Raw genomic sequence first — 18,105 nt, forward strand, 5'->3', positions numbered from 1 at the left:
TTTTAGAGAAGTTGCTGTGTGATGATGAAGTGACCACAATCCTGCTTGACAGGAGTGTAAACCTAAAGCAGAACCTTGTTTTAAAGGAGCTGTATGCAACATTCACTGCCAATAAATGTCGCACTAGAGCACCAGCATCTCATACCAAAACAATGCCATGCAGTGCCATGCGCAAAACTACAGCTGATGACAATAAAACCTTTCTGTAAATGCACTCTCCTGTGTATCTGTATCAAATATCAAAAATATCAAAACATTGTTAAAGCAGAATATTGGAGCAATTTACCTTCTGTTATTAAACCTGTCAGTTTCTGACCTATTTTTCTCGCTACCTTGCCATCCGCCCTAAGCAAAATTCTGCTAAGGGGCCCTCCAACCTGACCCGTGAGCCATGTAAATCATTTGTCATTGCCACACAGTCACACCTGACACCCCAGTGCTCCCACTACAATCCCCCCTCCTTTAAAACAGTTTGCTCCATCTGTCGGTCTCAGAATAAGTAGACCTCTACAGAACAGAATGACATATAAACAAACAATATTTATTGAATAGAATATTTTCTATAGAATCTTAAGAATATTAACATTAACATAAATAAGAGAATATATATATATATATATATATATATATATATATATAATGTAGAAAATATAAAATGTGCAAAATAATAAAATATAACACTGAGCTGTGGCTCTACTGCCTGGTAATTAGTCCAGTCCTCACAATATTATAAAATTAGCTTTGGCTATACAATGTAAACATAAGCCTATAGTCTCTCAAAATAGTCACATAAAACCTATACAGCTGTGTGGCTCCCCCAGATTTCCTTTTATACATTTTCAAACATAAAATTCTATTTATGCTATTTCTTGGCTGAATACTTGATGGTTGTTATTTACTGAGAGATGTGCATCCATATTGCCCAGAATGCAGCTAATCAACATTTTAAATTCAATATTTAATCAGTAGTCAATGTCAATCCATCTTGCATTAGTCCAGAGTTGTAACTAAACCTTAACTGAGAGACTAGATAATCATTGTCTTGTTTTAAAATGCTATGCCTGGAGTGTCATCACTGGTCCCCACAGAGGTTGCTGCTGGAAACCACGAGTTTAATTTTGTGCACGCGCATATGAACGCATGTTCACACGCGATATGATGTGCGCGGTCTTTTTTACGAGCTGCAGTTTATAAACACTGTTGACATTTATCAAAAGTAATAAATAATTGTATTTCCCTCTCACTTTTGTCAGGCATAACGTCACAGAAAACTGCCCAGCTAACCTTAACAATGGAGCGTGTAGGGCAGCATGTGCCGGGACTGAGTCCCGGACAGCCCCCGGCCCAGTTTAACCACTGGGGGATTATGTGCAGATGACTCACAGATGACGTGGTTCTGCTGGCTTCATCAGACTGTGACCTCCCAGTGCACACAGGCACAATAATAATCAGATTAATCAATAAAAATAATTGTTAGTTGCAGCCCTAATGGAAAGCACAATTACCAATAAAAATGTGATATTTGCTTGATTGATATAAATGCAGGAAATAGCATATAGTGAAACTGTTTTGGCAACACAGAATTAACTTTCAGTCTCAACTTTTAAGCCAAAATGGATGAGAAGTCCTTAAAGTGTTCAGAAAAGTGGAAATTGAAACATTTACAAATCCATGACAACTGTTCATATGACTGAATAATACCATTGAAAGCTCCAGAACAGCTACTAAATCGACTTGTGTTGAGATTTTCTTGTGTCCCCTCCACATACTTGTCAACATTGGGATGTCAAAATAAGGGAACGTCCTACCACTGTCCCCATACCCCTTACATTTAGACAAGGGTACACACCGAGAATCCTAAAATCACCACTAGGCAACCACTTGCTTTAAAATATCAGTGCAACAAGGATTGGGTTAACTAGTTCCTACATTAAGTAAGTGACTACAGTTAGGTGGTCAGAATCAGACACCTGGTTGAAAGTGAAACATCCCTGCATTATATAACAGAAAACACAAAAGGGCATATAAATTCAGCACTTAGAAGTGTATTTATGTATTAATATTATGATTTATGACTGAGGATATGTACACATCACTTACACATTGTGCTTCAGGTGTGATTTATAGAGAGGCTACTGGTAAGTGAGACAATTGAGGGTGATTACGAAAATGGATTGGGCGAGATAGGGTGAGTGAGAGAATGGATGGGGCATACTGTTTTATTTGTCGTTGGGGTCTCTTGCATCCGCAAGAGACTTGTTGTACACAGAGGTCACAGACTTTGCATTCCTCAACGCCTTCTGAGAAGGAGTATTATTCGTGAGCTTGACCAGTGTGGTTGATTTTACATGACAGTAAAGCACAAACAGTAATGTTGTCCAATATCTTCTGAAACAATCTTTCACACTAAGTACATACTAAATACAAAGTGTATCTTGCCAATTGTTTTTGATGTCGTCAATTGGAAACTGTCCCTAATCTCTATCTGTCCTTGGAGTGATGTCAAGCCGAGATGCAGGGTCCAGCACTCTCAGGTCCTTCAGGAGTTGGGAGTTGAGTGGAAAGGAGGTGAACATCGTTCACAGAACTGCTTCATAGAAGGTTCAGAGTAATGGTAAAAGACAACAACGATATGCATTAGATAGAGGCAAACATTTCTGGCACACTATAAAACTTTTCCCAGGCTGTCAAAAGATGAGATCATAATTATATTAAACTACAGAGTAATATACTCACTGAAAGAGTTTTTTCTTGGTTGAAACGGGGAGCTCTGCATTTCTGATGAATGCCCTTGTCTCTGCTCCAATGAAGAGGTCTTCATCTGCCAAATGATGTCCCTCTCAAGAGTCCATCATCCATGATGGCCCTGGCTGATATGAGGTTGTCCAAGAATCACCTGATCAGCGTCATCAGTGTGTGTGTGTGTGTGTGTGTGTGTGTGTGGCTTCCTCATTTAAAGGAAATTCGTTGTCATCATAAATTCTTGCAAGTATGACAAATTCTTTGTTGGCTTTTCTGTTGTTTGATTCGTCGCACCACAAAGAAAAAGGCTGAGATTTACATATGATTGCTACATTCCCATCAAGCTCCACAGCTATGGCACCTGTTAAGCAAAAGGATCCAGTAACTTTAGGCTACAACATGGGGACATTAGCAAGGACTCAGTTAGATTTTACCTTTTTATTTTGAAGCAATACAGTCTATTGCCTAACACATTGCTCAAACTAACACCGATTACTGAAGCTTCAAAAATCCCTCCTCTATGGCTTTAAGATCAAGCTTATTAAAACCATAATTATCCTGGGTTCTCAAATGTTATAATATATTAAGTACATTCAAATACATTTATATTTTGACAAAAATATGTAAAGAGCTATGCGGCTAGCCTTAACGGAGCCATATCTTACCTTTGATGAGTTGCGTGGCTTTCGTTTTTCCCGCGGTGTACTTCCGAGCGATTGCAGTCGGGGAACATGTCTGCTACACTACGGTTGAAATCACTGCATAAGCTGAAGGCCACATTATTTTTGGCCCAAAGCATTGACATTTTCAGCTCAGCTTTGGTCACTTGATCTGCCTCAGAAATGTTTCTAGTTGTAAATGCAGTCATTGGCGGAGCATGTGCTTATGCTTGGCAGATTTGTCACGGTGGCTCACATTGCTTTTCCCTCAGTGTGATACACTAAAATAATATGGATAAAATACGGGAGAATCCCAGGAAAACTTCTGAAACCCTACAGTACCTAACCTACCTACCTTTAACCTCTGGTTAAAGTGGTTAAGTTATTATCTATATTTTCCATAGCAAATACTGATGGAAGGTGTAGAGAAATTACTGCACACCTTCAGTCCCCCTTTGTTAATCCAACACATCGCTTAGTGTTTCCGTTCCACAGGGAACACTATTGCACTTCTCCAACTGCCACTTTATATTTTTGAATCTGCAGCGTCTGTGTTTGTGTGTGTGTGTGTGTGTGTGTGTGTGTGTGTTTGTGTCTCCATCCTCTCCTAATTGGGAATTTGTATTCATTAAAAGCCCTGGATGAACACTAAGATGCAAGTCCACACCTGTTATTTGTGTCAGCGGTGGCACTGTTGGAGGTGGGTCAGGATTAACAGCGGCCAACCATCCCCTCTCCTCACTCATCAATAATCACAATCACGTCATGAATCCCCAATTATCTCCCAAGCTGCTGCGATCCAAGTCTGAATTCCAGTTTTAAAATAATGAGGAATTAAGAATAAGATTTTTTTTTAAGCTATTACCAAGCTTCCCGCCATAGATTTCTTTTCCGTTGTATCTCATTAGAGTGGAGAGGAAAGATTACATTTTGATTAAAAGGGATGTGTTTTGGCGTGTGGGCTTTTGCATGTATGACAGAGATGGCAAGATCAGTTCTCCTATAGTTAGTTAAAAACAGAAATACACAGATGACTGACAGTAAATAGGGGACGTACAGTAGCTTATTAGCTTCATGTCTACAAGGTAGCAATATGTTGGGAGCTTTATAATGAGGCTGCTTCTTTCATGTGGACCGAAGCTTTAATCCCCAACACATCAGCAGCATGACATATGGTAAACAGTGCATTGTTTGTCACATATACACCTTCTTTCTTTGGTACTTTTCATTCTTATTCTCTAAACTTCCCTCTGAAATGAATGCATCTGCTCATTTCTTCCTTACTTCCCACACCTTTCTCCTCTCTTTCTTTCCCTCCTTTTTGCTGTCACTCTTTTCCTTCCGTCCCTAATGTTTTCTTTCTTGATCTTTCCTCCCTCCACTCCTCCCTTGCTTTCTTTACCCTTTCTTCCAGCCTCCCTCCCTCCCCTCATTTCCTCTTTTTCAAACCAACCCTGCTAGCTTACATCATTATTTCAACCTTATCTCCTTATTCTTTACTTGGTTCGAAGATAAACTCCAAATGAAGATTATGAAGCGCTGCATATTGCTTCAATTGCTGCTGCTGTGTGTGGGCTGCTCAGCACAACTTGTAAAAATGTTCCTACATCCTTGTTCATTGCCCTCGTGTACACCCTCACCTACGACTGGTTTGCTTTCTTTACAGAGTTGTACAAGTTTTAGTCTAAATGTACTAACAAGACTAAGGGCCAGATTTACTAAGGCTTTTGCACCTGTTTCAGGCACAGATGTGACACGTTCTACCCAACACACATTCAGTGTATTTATCAAACAGGCCCACTAGACATCACCAGGAGTCATGCTATTTGTTAGTTAGCACATTGTGCGACTAGATGACATCAGGGAATCAACAAAGTCATCAGGATTCATCCTCTGGGGATCATTGATATTTGTCTTCATGGCAGTCTATCCAATAGTTGTTGATACATTTAAATAAAAGAACAAAAATGTCAACCTCATGATGGCACTAGAGGAATAGTCAGAAGATCACTGAAGTCAGTAGGCCTCATCCTCTGTGGACCATGAATGTCTGTACCAAATTTTATTCAATTCTTTCATTAGTTGTTGACATATTTCAGTCTGGACCAGAGTGGTGGGCCAACCGACTGACATCCACAGAGCCACTGGGCTAGCGCTAAAACCTGATAATTTAACCATCAATTATCACTGTTGCTAGCTCCATGATGTGATGTAGAAGCCATTAAACAATCAGACCTGAAGTTACCATGAGTCGTATTTGCTTGTATTCAGTCTCAGAATGCACAAAATTCAACTTTGTTTACTTCTTTTTCTCCCCCTTCACAGACACACACACACACACACACACACACACACACACACACACACACACACACACACATTTTGTCATTATCTCTCCATGCTGTCCTTTGTCTCTGCTGTCCTTTCTTTCTCCCTTCATCCCTACCTTGGATTCCTCTGCTCCGTGTTATCCTTGTCACTCCATCGTTGTTTAACACTTATCAGCCGGATATTGGATGATAAGGCGTAATCAGGGCCTCCATCTCAACCTTAGTGCCTGTGTCAGCGCTGACATGTGGGTTGGCATTTACTGCGTGACAGCAGCTTGACACCAGTTCACATCCCTCTTCATTAGAGAATCTGGAGCCAGTTATACTTTGCGCCAATCAGCCTCGGTGTAATCAGTTGTGTTCAACACGCCAATCTAGCCCTGTGACAAGATAATTACCATGGGTTCCCGAGGGAGACGTGTAGTGGGGAGGACCACAGAACTCAAGTAGAAGTTGTAGCTGCACTTGCACCATTGGAGTACAGTGTAACTCTATTTCCATCAGTTTAATCAGGGTTTTCTGTGGCTGTTTTTAGAAACACGTAGGTGGAAATGTTTTCAGTGGGAGTCAGTGCAGAGATTGTGGAGTGCTTAACAATCTGCAGGAGTGCTCATAAGGCTCATGAGAATGGTCATAAATAATCAGACTAAGATGTACTTTCACTTTACTTGAGTACTTCCATTTTATGCTATTATATACTGCTACTCCGCTACATTTCAGAGGGGATACTGTACTTTTTACTCCACTACACTTTATATGACAGGCAGGGGTGGAGCAGCGATTTTAAATGTGTGGGGGTTCTAGCGGTGGGGGGGTAACCACCGCAAGTCCTGCCGCCTACGGCCTCCATTCCTGTATCCACCATAAACAAATAATAGCTCAAAATGTACATTGTAGCACCATGCCCTTCACCCAAATATACTATATGCACCAGTGTTCAACATCCCATAGTATTAAACAATGACTTTTTTGGTTATGTTTGTTAGAAAACACACTTTACACAGTTATATACTTTTCAGATTAAATTTTTTTCATCCCCTTCCTGTCCAGTGAATGAGTGGAAAACATGTATCTCCAAATTTTGTGATTTTGAATGTGAATGTTTGTAAAGTGTTTCTTTATGGGTTGAGGAAATTCTTCTACTTTTTAGATTAAATAAACTATTTAAAACACTCTTGGATTAGCTGGAAAATCAATTGTCACTAAACTCAAAATAGTTTTTCTGGGCTCATTAAAAGTTGACTTTTTAGAGATATGTGGTTCTCATGGGACAGCGATGCTACACACATGCGGATAGACCATGATGCATTAATGTAAATTAAACTATCCAACAGTATATGAAGTAGTTAAAATGAGCACAACCATAAACATCTACAGCAGTAAAATTCAACATACACATTAATGTGGGCAGCAATATTAATCCAGAAACAGCAGATATAATAGGAAAACACTGATAGGGACCATTTTACTGCACCATGAGTAATCTTTAATTACATTTTGCTGATAATACAATTTATATACTTCTACTGAAGTAAGGTTTGAATGCAGGACTTTTACTTATAGTGGAGTATTTTCACATTGTGGTATTAGTACTTTTAATTAAGTAAAAGATCTGAATACTTCTTCCACCACCTCTGGTCAGCCACCATTAGCTAGTTTGTTGGTCAGCTGGTTTGCATTTGGAATGATTGAGGTAGCTAGCTAGCTAGCAGCTAGCACAACAACTAGGATAGCCTATTTCATTTTATGTTGCCTGGCTAATGTTAGCTGAGACAACACATAACAAGACAAAGTTACAAAAGAAAATTATACATTACTAACTAGTTAAATAGCCGTTTCATACCTCTGATTTACTCTTGTTCTCTAATCTGTCATCACAGCCAGCGCCAGTGACAACAGCGAGTGGCAGGAGCCCTGTTTACGTACCGTCACCTGTTTACTGTTTCCCTTGGCCTGGTGGGTTAGCCAAATGGCTGTGATTGTGAACTCATTCTCTGAGGTACTGTTTTGACAGATTTTCATTTCGTTTCATCTCTCTGTGAAAGTGAGGGTGTCACAACACTCGTAACCCCCGCGGATACGATGCGCCTGTTGACAGGTATAGTTACTAGTCACTCAGAAGATTTTACATTTAAAAACCTGTGGTGAGATTAGAAAATATGATGCATTAATGTAGATCAAACCACCCAACAGTCAGGGCTGGACTTAACCTAAAGCCCTTTTCATTATAGTTTAGATTGCCCTTTAGTTGACCTAGGGCAACTGCCTCCGAACCAGAGGCCGCTTTGTCTTGGTTTGTAAAGTAGTTAGATGCATTGGTAATAATAATCCAAAAATACAATGTGACAGTATAACACTGACAGAAGTCATTTTGCTGCATAATGAGTACTTTTACTTTTGATACTTGAAGTATATATTGCTGATAACATATGTGTACTTGTAATTAACATTTTGAATGCAGTATTTTTACAAGGTGGAGTCCTGTAAACTCAGCACTGCGTACATTATCCTGTTATTCAAATTGAGATACAGAGTAATATAGGCAGTGCTTAAATCACGGATGGGAACAACAGCTAGCTAACTGTGTAGCCTTGGAATTAAAGTAATATTATGAAATATTTTTAGTGCCCACCCACACAGATATTATACCAATTAAATTACCCATACTGACATTGTCAGTCGTTACCAAAAATGTACATTTAATGGAGAACACCAATGTAGGAGGCACTGTCACTGCACAAAAATAATCTTTTTGGTAATTACAATTTTGACCAGATATGTGAACAAATGCCAAGACATTGATACATTGATTTCTTAGCAAGAGCAAGAGTGTTTAAGAGTGTACAACTTTAAGGATTTGAACACTTCCTCTACCACTGAAAATATGTGACATGTTTGGTGTGCCCAGCATGAAAAAAAGCAAGGCTCAAAAAAGACCATTTTTCATACAGTGGGTTACATGGTGCAAGCTATTTCAGAATATGACATATTTTCCCGTAGCTTCCTTATGAAAGTTTAATGAGCAGGAAAACCTGTTAATGTATTCTTTGCTGGAAAACTCCAGACCTAGCAGAGAAGGGCACAAAGAGAAGCTCTCTCCAAGTCCTTTTCCAGTGTTCAGTCTATCAGTGGTCATAAACATCATCCATCTGACAGGTCACACAGTCCATCTACCCCAATTGTGTTAAAAATATTTCTACTACAGTCTCTCTTGTTTCTCTGGCCTTTAAGCATCCCCTCCAGTCCACCTTTTCTATTTAACAGTTTCCCTGGGCGGCTGTGAAGCCAGCCCGCCCAGACTCTCTTTCAGTCAGTCTTGTCCTCCGTCTGTGTTTTTTTCCATGTGGTCATAAACAAAAATCCCTGCAAGAAGTGACTTTATTCCCGCGACAGGGCCGAGGGCATGGAATCCATCACTCGCTTTGACTGAGTTATACCTCGGCTCAGCTCAAGGTCAAAGCAATTACTGGACTTTCACTCCCACTCTGACCTCCCTCTTGTCCCTTTTCTCTGCTCTCCCCTCCACAAAACTCTACTTCTCATACTCCCCCCCTGACACCACTTCCTTCTCCCTCAGGGTGGTTTTTCTCACTGACACCCATACTTACTTGTGCTTTATGTTTTTCTTTGCTGTTCTTTTCTTTTTCCAACTTTGTGACCTTACTCGCCTTTCCTTCCTCCATACACAATTTCTTTCCACTTGACACATGTTGCTCACATAAATGGCTCCGTTTTTTTTTTCTTTTTCATGACAGTTTTTTTTTTATCATAGACTCTTTAAAGTTGCTTTAAGTCATAGTTATGACCTTGTCTGTTGCTAGTTTTCTATCGCACACCAGCAGGTCAGCTGCAGTAACCTGGTGTCCTGGGTGTAAATCAGTCCCTGATTTGATATCTAAGATAAACCCCAGCTGACTGATTTGATTGGAGACCACTGCAATGCAGGACTTCCATGCTTCATCTCACAGACTCAATGGTGGCCTCAGATGAAGTCTGCAGCTCTGACTATCTTGACATACAACTAGTCATTATCATTAGAGTCCAAAGTGAACTGTTAATTCAAGTGTTGTTTTTGACTAGGAACTGATAGTTGCACCACAGACTGATGTTGGATTTGGATGATGGCAGCTTGTTAACCAGCTGACCTTTGTCAGTGTTGTCTTTTGTCAGGCCTCATCGCATTGATAAATTCAATGGTGGATTCCATCGATATTCCAGCGTTATTTTTTCTATGATTACAATAGGCATGAATATACACATTAACATTAACACAAATAACATTTTAGGGAAAATGTTAAATGGGAAAATGAAAATTCAGTATTCGGTTGAAAAAGAGTGTGCTGTCTTCTTATTTAATGAGCCATTTTAACATAAAGTCATCAGATTCTATGTTTTGTATTTTTTCACATAGAGGTTTTCTTAGGTCAGCCTATCTACTATAATGTAACATAAAATGAAACTGCTGGAGGCAATTTCAAAATCATCACCTCAGCTGCCAGAGGAAAAGAACCAGTTCTCAGTTTAGCACATAATGACCTTTGCCTTCTTCCCAAATTACAGCTAAGGAAAAGTTCAAGACTGCTGTAGCCTGCTATGGAAAAGTCTACATTCATAACCCTGGAATATAGACAAGGCTTTTCTTTTCCCAAACGACTAAATAATGGAGCTAGTCATTTAAGGCTTACCTGACCTGAGTGATTGCACAGGTATGGCAAGAAATCACAGTCACCACAGGCTCCGAATTACACACAACAGGACAAAGAAATGGACAGAGGACACGGGACAGGACAAGAAAAGCCTCATTACACAAGACACAAAATTACACAGGTGAACAGAATGATCCACCCCCTACTGCCCTTCTCTTCTCTTCTCTTCTCTTCTCTTCTCTTCTCTTCTCTTCTCTTCTCTTCTCTTCTCTTCTCTTCACTTCTCTTCACTTCTCTTTTGTCTTCACTTCGCTTCACTTCTTTTCTTTTACTGTAATCTCACACCCTCTGGAAGATCTAGATGATAATGATGTTTCAGATTTAAACCTGAGGGCCTGGTTCAAAAGCCTTTGAGGTGTCTTGGATGAGTGGCTGCAGTCTGCTGGATAGCAGTCTTTAAAACATCATCTGCTTTTCCAGATCCACTTCAAACGCAAATTCAGAAGGCTTTCTTGCCAAAGCTTCCACATTTCTTATATAGCAAAACCTCAGTTTTCAAATGCGCTTTCATGCCAGATCATTTATTTTCATTGTAATGACAATGTCCAATTTCTTATCTCAGCTTGAAAGTATTTTTATTGTGTTTTCTCATCTGTCATAACATGTTTTTGATGAAAAATACTTCTTTGGTTATTCAGTGGAGTCATCCATTTTCCCAAACTACCTCAAAGTTACAGTAAATGGCTCAGTAAACAGATAAACAAATCAGCAAGTTATACCAGCAAGAAGTATAGTAGCAATTTAAAATGGGATGATCTGTGGGTGTGCTTTTGCTCATATGCTTCTCACGTAAATACAAATATTCATGCATATGCAAGCCTGTACCACATAGTTCTGGGCCTGTTGTATTCACAGTATAAAAACCTCATACCTCCATCTCATTCTTCAGCCATTATTAATTGTAGCTGTGTGGTTCTTTGTAACAAACAGAGAGGTTTGCCAAGACGAAGCATGACAGTGATCAATGCTGACTAATGTGACAATGTTTCCTCAGGTGAATATGTCACACATTACACCTGACACTGGTGTGATGGATTACCAAGCCCTCAGGTTATAATATCTTGGAGGAAATGCACACAGAGATACTCACACTAACAAAATTATTGTGTCACAGAAACACACATAGCAAAATGCACAAAAAAGGTGCACACACAGTATTGTGGCTGCAGTACTGTCACAAAACACTTGGCTACACCAACAGGAAGCATAAGTAGTGTAGTGTGCACTACGAACTGTTTAAAGACCCTGAAAACCATAACTTCTCAGCTTCTTATTACAGTATGAAAGATGGTGTCCCACTTTAACACTTTTTTTTTTGCCAAAGTTACAACAGTTTGGGTTATTTTAGATGAGAGATTTTTGTATGCCCCTCTCACTGGTTCGAAAGCAGGCAGATCAATCCACCTACCCTACGCTAAACTTCCAACCAGCACACTGTGCCAAAGCCATGATTCAGCCTGGTCAACGGCCTCCTGTGGCCTCTACTTCCTCCCAGTCCTGAACACGTAATGTTATAGAGCAATGCTTCAGATTTGAAACCCAGTTTTCAAGGGCTTTAATGAGGATTGGGTTTAAAAACACCAGGACTTTAATTGGCTACATTCAATAAAACAGCATGTTTTTACACCCTGATATTGCTACCTTTGCTAGTAGCATCATTGCTGCCATTGTTACAATCGGAGACACAGTCGTCAAAGTCTCCGTTGCGGTGCTGCCTTGTTTTGAACACTAGAGCTCTAAGTGTGTGTTTAATGTGAAGCATTAAAATGTTACACAAATTGCTGGAATGTGAGCTATGATGGGTTACATGGTGGCAGGAATGAACACACTTGTACGGCCAGGGGCTACAGTGTAGAATTATCAAGTTATTACAAGAATTAGAAACATTTCAAACGCCAGCTTTTCACTGTCAGAGTTAATCAGATACCTTGAAATTATTAAAAAAGAACACATATTAAATGTTAAATCATTAAATATTGAATTGTGATTTGCAACTAGCAAGCCTTCAGGGGAAAGAAGATATGGGCTTTGTTCATTTCAAATCTGTTTATGCTTTTGCTATAGGGGAACACAGGTTGTTATTTTGCACAGTGCAATTACAGCAGCTAGCTTGAGGGACAAGTAAATTACAATGTAATTGGACGAATGATACAGCATGGCTCTTCATATCCATGTCACAGGTGGTTGATAAATAACCTTCTGAGCTGAAATTGTTGTGTGTGTGTGTCTTTGTGAAATGATATTTGACAAATGATCAAAGACATCTCGCTAGACGAGGGGAATTACAATTTATTTCCACAAAGGCAGATTGTTTCATCATGCTGTCACCTTCAGATAAAACCATGTGTGTGTTCTCAGTGTGGCATGACTCTGAGTGAGTACTGACATGTGTGAGTGGATATGTACAGTATGTCTGTGTGTGTGTGTGTGTGTGTGTGTGTGTGCGTGTGTTCTCACATTTTGACCTAAGCTGTGAATTTTATCCGACTGAGTTATAACATAGTAACCCAGTCATCCATCTGTTCCACAGCCCCCATGCAATTGTAATTGCATTAGTGCAGTGTTGATTTTTTATTAGACACCTTTTCCCTTAGTCCCCAGGCTCATTTTCCTTTATTAGACCAAGTCCGGAAAGACAATACAGAGCCTCACGCCGCTGCACCAAGAGTCCCTCCAGGCAAAACTTCATTCCAAAGTGAGCGAGTGATAAGTGGGCAGAACTGAGACCACTGAGGGGATTTGGGAAGGAATGGTGCAGGCTGTTCACACAAGTATGTTTCCATCCAGCTGTCAAGAAAAATGTACTCCAAATTCTGGAAATGTCACTCAAAAAGCAACATGAGAATGCTTTCATCATGCAAATAAATCATTCTTTCTAAATTAGCAAGTTGACATTGTTGGTGTTGTTGGCAAGTGTTTGCCAAATGCATGCCTCTATCTGAAGATAAAAATAAATACATATTTGCTATAGCTAATGCTAAAAAAGCAACATACAGCAACACGACTGCAAATCAATGCTAATGTTGCTCAGTGTCTGCTGGATGTGTAAATGAGCAACAGTTTGATAACTTTGCCATATCAACTCTCCAACAAGGAGATAATATGCCAGTTGTGTTTACAGCTTGTTTCCACTGCCCCAAAGTGGCCAAAAAATCATTTATTGCAGGTTTAACAAGGTGTACTTACTAGCTTTCAACAGCATCTCATGGTCTTCATTGGCAGTGGTCATCAATATCTTCATTTGAACTGTAACCACCCATTACACCACACAAGATCAATGGTGGGGACACTTGTACAGAGCACTAACACAGATGGGATGGGATGGGAACCCGACTTAAGACCAGAAGGGACGCTGCTATAACTGGTACGACCAAAAGCATCCCAGTGGGACTCCCTTACATGGCTGGACTGTCAGAATATCTATCCAGATTGTTCAAGTCCCAGGGAGTCAGCACTTACCACAAACCATTCAACACCTTAAGATCTCTGCTGATACACCCTAAAGACAGGAACCATCCTCAGAGGAAGACTGAAGCGGTGTATGACATCACATGTGACACCTGTGGGAACACTACATCAGTGAAACAGCAAGGACACTGGACAAGAGACTGAATGGAAACATCAGATGTCAAAAGCCATCCTTGAGCAGAGACAGAAGTAAACTATTGTGCTGTAAGACTCGGGAAACATGCTGCTCTACTTAATCATTTATTTAGCAAAAACATTTCAATCACTGCTTATCTCAAAAATAGCCGTAAAATATATATTTTTTCCATAATGGGAAAGTATTTTATCAACCTCTGCCTTTTCCATTCAGCTATTAATTTGATAAATTATTATTTGCAAATGTGGATTGAACCTCAGCCGCTGTTTGGGTCGGTTTTCATCTCTGCTTTTATATTTGTTCATCTTCTCTACATCATTCTCTATCCCTCTGCCTCTCTCTTTTATACTGTTGCCATTTTCCCATCCATCAGCCTAAGGGTCTAGATATAGATTTTATATTTGATGTCATGGCTCACATGCTGCATGGACAGCAGTGATTCACATTCACAGCCCTCTTTTACTCAGGCCTTCACCTCAGCACCATGCACCATGAGTGTTGGCCAGTAGTGTCACTTACTAATCTTTGTAATTTCTTTGTAAGATGTGTCCCGGGCTTCAGCTTTTTCCTCTTCACTTTCACTGCTGTTACACCTGCTGCCGTCTGACAGAACATGAATGACAACAGCCTTAGTGGAGTCCTGTCACTGTAACAGGAGTTCAAACACATTCAGTGGTAAATATACGTGCAAGGGTGTGGATCATTATTGACCTGAAATGTAAGGAGATATTTACAAAACACTGATATTTTGGTCAAATACGCACTTCCATTCCTCCATAATAAGGGAGGGGGTGAAGAAGTGTTAACATGCTAGGGAGCACTGAGTGAATATAATGAATGTAAAGTTATTTTAACTGGATGAGTGTCTGTGTGTGTCTCTTCTAACCCCTGCTCTTTTCCTCTGCTCTTTTTAAACATCTCTCCTTTCTCAGATTGTCATTCTCTCCTTCCATTAAGTGTATTCTTGTCATTTTCTCCCTCTTACCCTCTCAGTTGTGTCTCCCTTGTTCATGCCCCAATCCATCTCAGTCCCATTCTCATGCTCTCTTCCTCTGTCTTCATTTTAACATTTCATTCCTGGCTTCCTCATCCTTCACTCGTCTCTTCTTGCAATCCTCATTCTTTTCAGCTATATCACTTTCCCTGTCCCGCCCTCTCCTCTCCTCCTCCTCATCTCACTTACTAACGTTCATCATTTCTTTTCTTCTTGTTCTCCTCCACAATTTTCTCCTCCTCTTTTCTGTCATTATCTTCTCTACCTCCATCCCCCCACCCACCTTATGTTTCACTCTTTCACTTCCCCTTGAAAACATTCATGAAAATGTAATGTGCATTTAAACATTGGTAAATCACAGTCATTTTGTGCCATTACAATAATTGCCATAAACAAACAAGACCATTACAGGAAGATTTGCATCTCCTACCGGCCTCCACGAAGCATTTTGTATTACGTGGCTGAGGGCTGCCATAATATGTGCAGGACTGTTAAACAGGAATAGGATGCTTTCCTTTTAGAATAAAATGAACCAAAACATTGAATTTCTGTTAATGGCAGATGGTGAGTGAAAGAATGATGGAGAAAATTACTTTCAACATGTTTATCTTTTCAACGTGTATATGTAGAAAGTGTGGAAAAAATTACTGGCTTCCTTGCATTTGAGCTACCACGGTGGGCAAACCAGTAAAGTCTTTAGTCGTTTCTAACTGTGATTTGAGAATGTAGTGCGTTCACATTGGAAAAATGACCAAGTTAAGTAGCCTATACTATACCACAATGAAAACCATGATTTTGAGTGATTTGTGTGGAATGTTGTGTTGATGGATACTGTTGTCCCACAATGCAATAAATTGTAATTCCCCAGGGACCTTTGGAGGAACTCTGTGTGCTGCCCGCAGGGACCAGGGTCTAAATTAAGTACTGGGGACATTTTTTACCCTTGGTCAAGCTCCGACCGGTGGAGCAGTGGTGGTTAGACCGTCTGGATCGATGCGTTGCTGGGTCACAGGCCAGCCTTCTCTGGCGCAGCGGCTCTGCTACTGTGCTGTTGAAGCCGTGGTGGAAAACACCGGACGGTGAAGGTAAATCACAAATGTCCCACATGCTGCTTGTTAAATGCAATAACTGCTAACTGTTGTCATGCTATTGCTACCCTAACCAAAAGCCAGCTACATGCTAATGCCAACCGCTAACGTTACTGGTGTAGAATCGTGGTGTTCCTTAAGACAAGTGTTGGCTAAATCGATGATATCTTGTTAATGTTGTTGCAGTGAGACACAACGTTTTTTTTTTCCACCGTGTTTTTCAGATGAAACGGACGGGAACACTGAACTGCAGGCTGCAGAGACTGGTGTGTTTACTCCTGCGACCACCAGCAGCCCTCCTCCCATTTCTCTTGCTGAAGCACACAAACGCTGTATTTTGCACATTTATATTTCTGCAGATTAATAAATAGTTGTGGAACTAAATGTGTGTATAGTGGCTGTTCTTGTATCCGAAACAAGTATATACTGCTAAATATGTAAAAAGACAGGTAATGCTTATGCTTGGTGAGACAGGTGAGAGTGCAGAGGTTAAAATAAGCAAAGGTCCTTATGCTGAATTGCAGGGGATGTGTTTAAAACAATAGAATTATACAGATGTGTGATGGGTGTAACCCAGTGGGTGTAATTTGTCTAATCTTCCCAGGTCTTTAGACTGCGATGGAAACGCACACAACAATGGGCTGAAGGAACTTTTTAGTTCCTTGAAAAGATCTTGGGGATAAAAGTTTCTAGTACTTTTGGTGGAAAACCAGCTTTAGACTTCTTTCATATGAGTGATTAAATTGGACTTATTTTACTGGAGTAAAGGCATATTGGATTCTCTTGACAATATTAATTAACTTAGCCTATAGAATCGTGACATTTAGCCCGTTTTCACCCAAGTTTTGATTTTGGAGGATTTCCTTGTCTTCATAAAAAGCTGGTGCTGGGGTGGGAACCACTGCTGATGTGGGCCTGTAAAGCCCATTCAGCATATGATGGCTATGCAAATTAAGTTAACTTGACTTGACACCTGGGAAAATTGGACACCTGGGAAAACATGCCATGTGGAAAGTGTCTTCAATTGCTTGCACTCCAGCATACAATCCAAGTAAGGTTCTTTTCACTGTTGATTGTGTGGGCATGTTCACGTGACATCACATGGTGAACTCAGGTTTGAGAAAATAACCTCTGACTAGACAATCCAACTTAAAGGATTGTTTAATTTATTTTTCCTAACCAGTTCATAACATAAAACCGCTGTCTCTCTCCCTACCACCCTATCTGTCTGGATTTATGTGTCTGTCTTTCTTGACTCCATGCCAGATTGTGTATTGCTGTCCCTCTGGCTATCTATATTCATATACATATCTTTCTAGTGTGTCCACTTATGTGTGTGTGTGTGTGTGTATGTGTGTGTGTGAAAGAGAGAGGACGGAGTGAGGTCTGAGGCCACAGAGGCCGCAGAGCCCCAGGCTGCTCTGAAGAGAAGATGGACACTGACTTGTAAACTTGTTTTCATCCACACATACATACACATGCAGACACCCACCCAACCGCCCACCAACACACACAAACTCACACACGCATGTTGTCTCCACACCGCCCCAGGGAAGACGGGAGGCTTTCAAGGCGACTGTGGAACCTTCAGTCAACCAGAAAAAAGGATTTTTTTTTGGCATATCCCAAACTGAAGCTGTTGTGTGTGTGTGTGTATTTGTAGATGGTTGTGTGTGAGTGTTTGAAGACGAAAGAAACAAAAAGATGGAGAAGTGGAGAAAACACAATAAAAGCTCTTGTCAAACCAGAGAGGGCACATATGGACTTTCCAATTTCGTTCTCATCAACTGCTGCACCACACTAAATCCATCATTTCTCTTCCTGCTTTTGGCTGTGTAATTACATCTGATGCATTATGATAGATAATGTGTTGTGCAGTCCATAAAGTGGCCGTAAAGACTATAGTGGTGGGTGCTGTGCAGATTGAGGTTCCCTACGTGAATAACAGATGGCTATTATAAAGCAGCACAGAGCCATTTTGT

General features: G+C 40.3%; 1 protein-coding gene and 1 long non-coding RNA gene across 3 annotated transcripts in view; both read left to right on the plus strand.

Annotated features, from left to right (window-relative positions):
* spon1b (spondin 1b) overlaps positions 1-18,105 on the plus strand; it is a 95,800-nt gene that overhangs the window by 50,625 nt on the left and 27,070 nt on the right. The window lies entirely within an intron of this gene.
* On the plus strand, positions 14,627-16,406 carry LOC122875007. Its single transcript, XR_006377722.1, has 3 exons — positions 14,627-14,716; positions 15,904-16,120; positions 16,348-16,406. It is a non-coding gene; the product is annotated as an uncharacterized LOC122875007 (long non-coding RNA).

This window comes from Siniperca chuatsi, linkage group LG4 (assembly GCF_020085105.1).
Source record: "Siniperca chuatsi isolate FFG_IHB_CAS linkage group LG4, ASM2008510v1, whole genome shotgun sequence".
In the NCBI taxonomy this organism is placed as follows: Eukaryota; Metazoa; Chordata; class Actinopteri; order Centrarchiformes; family Sinipercidae; genus Siniperca; species Siniperca chuatsi.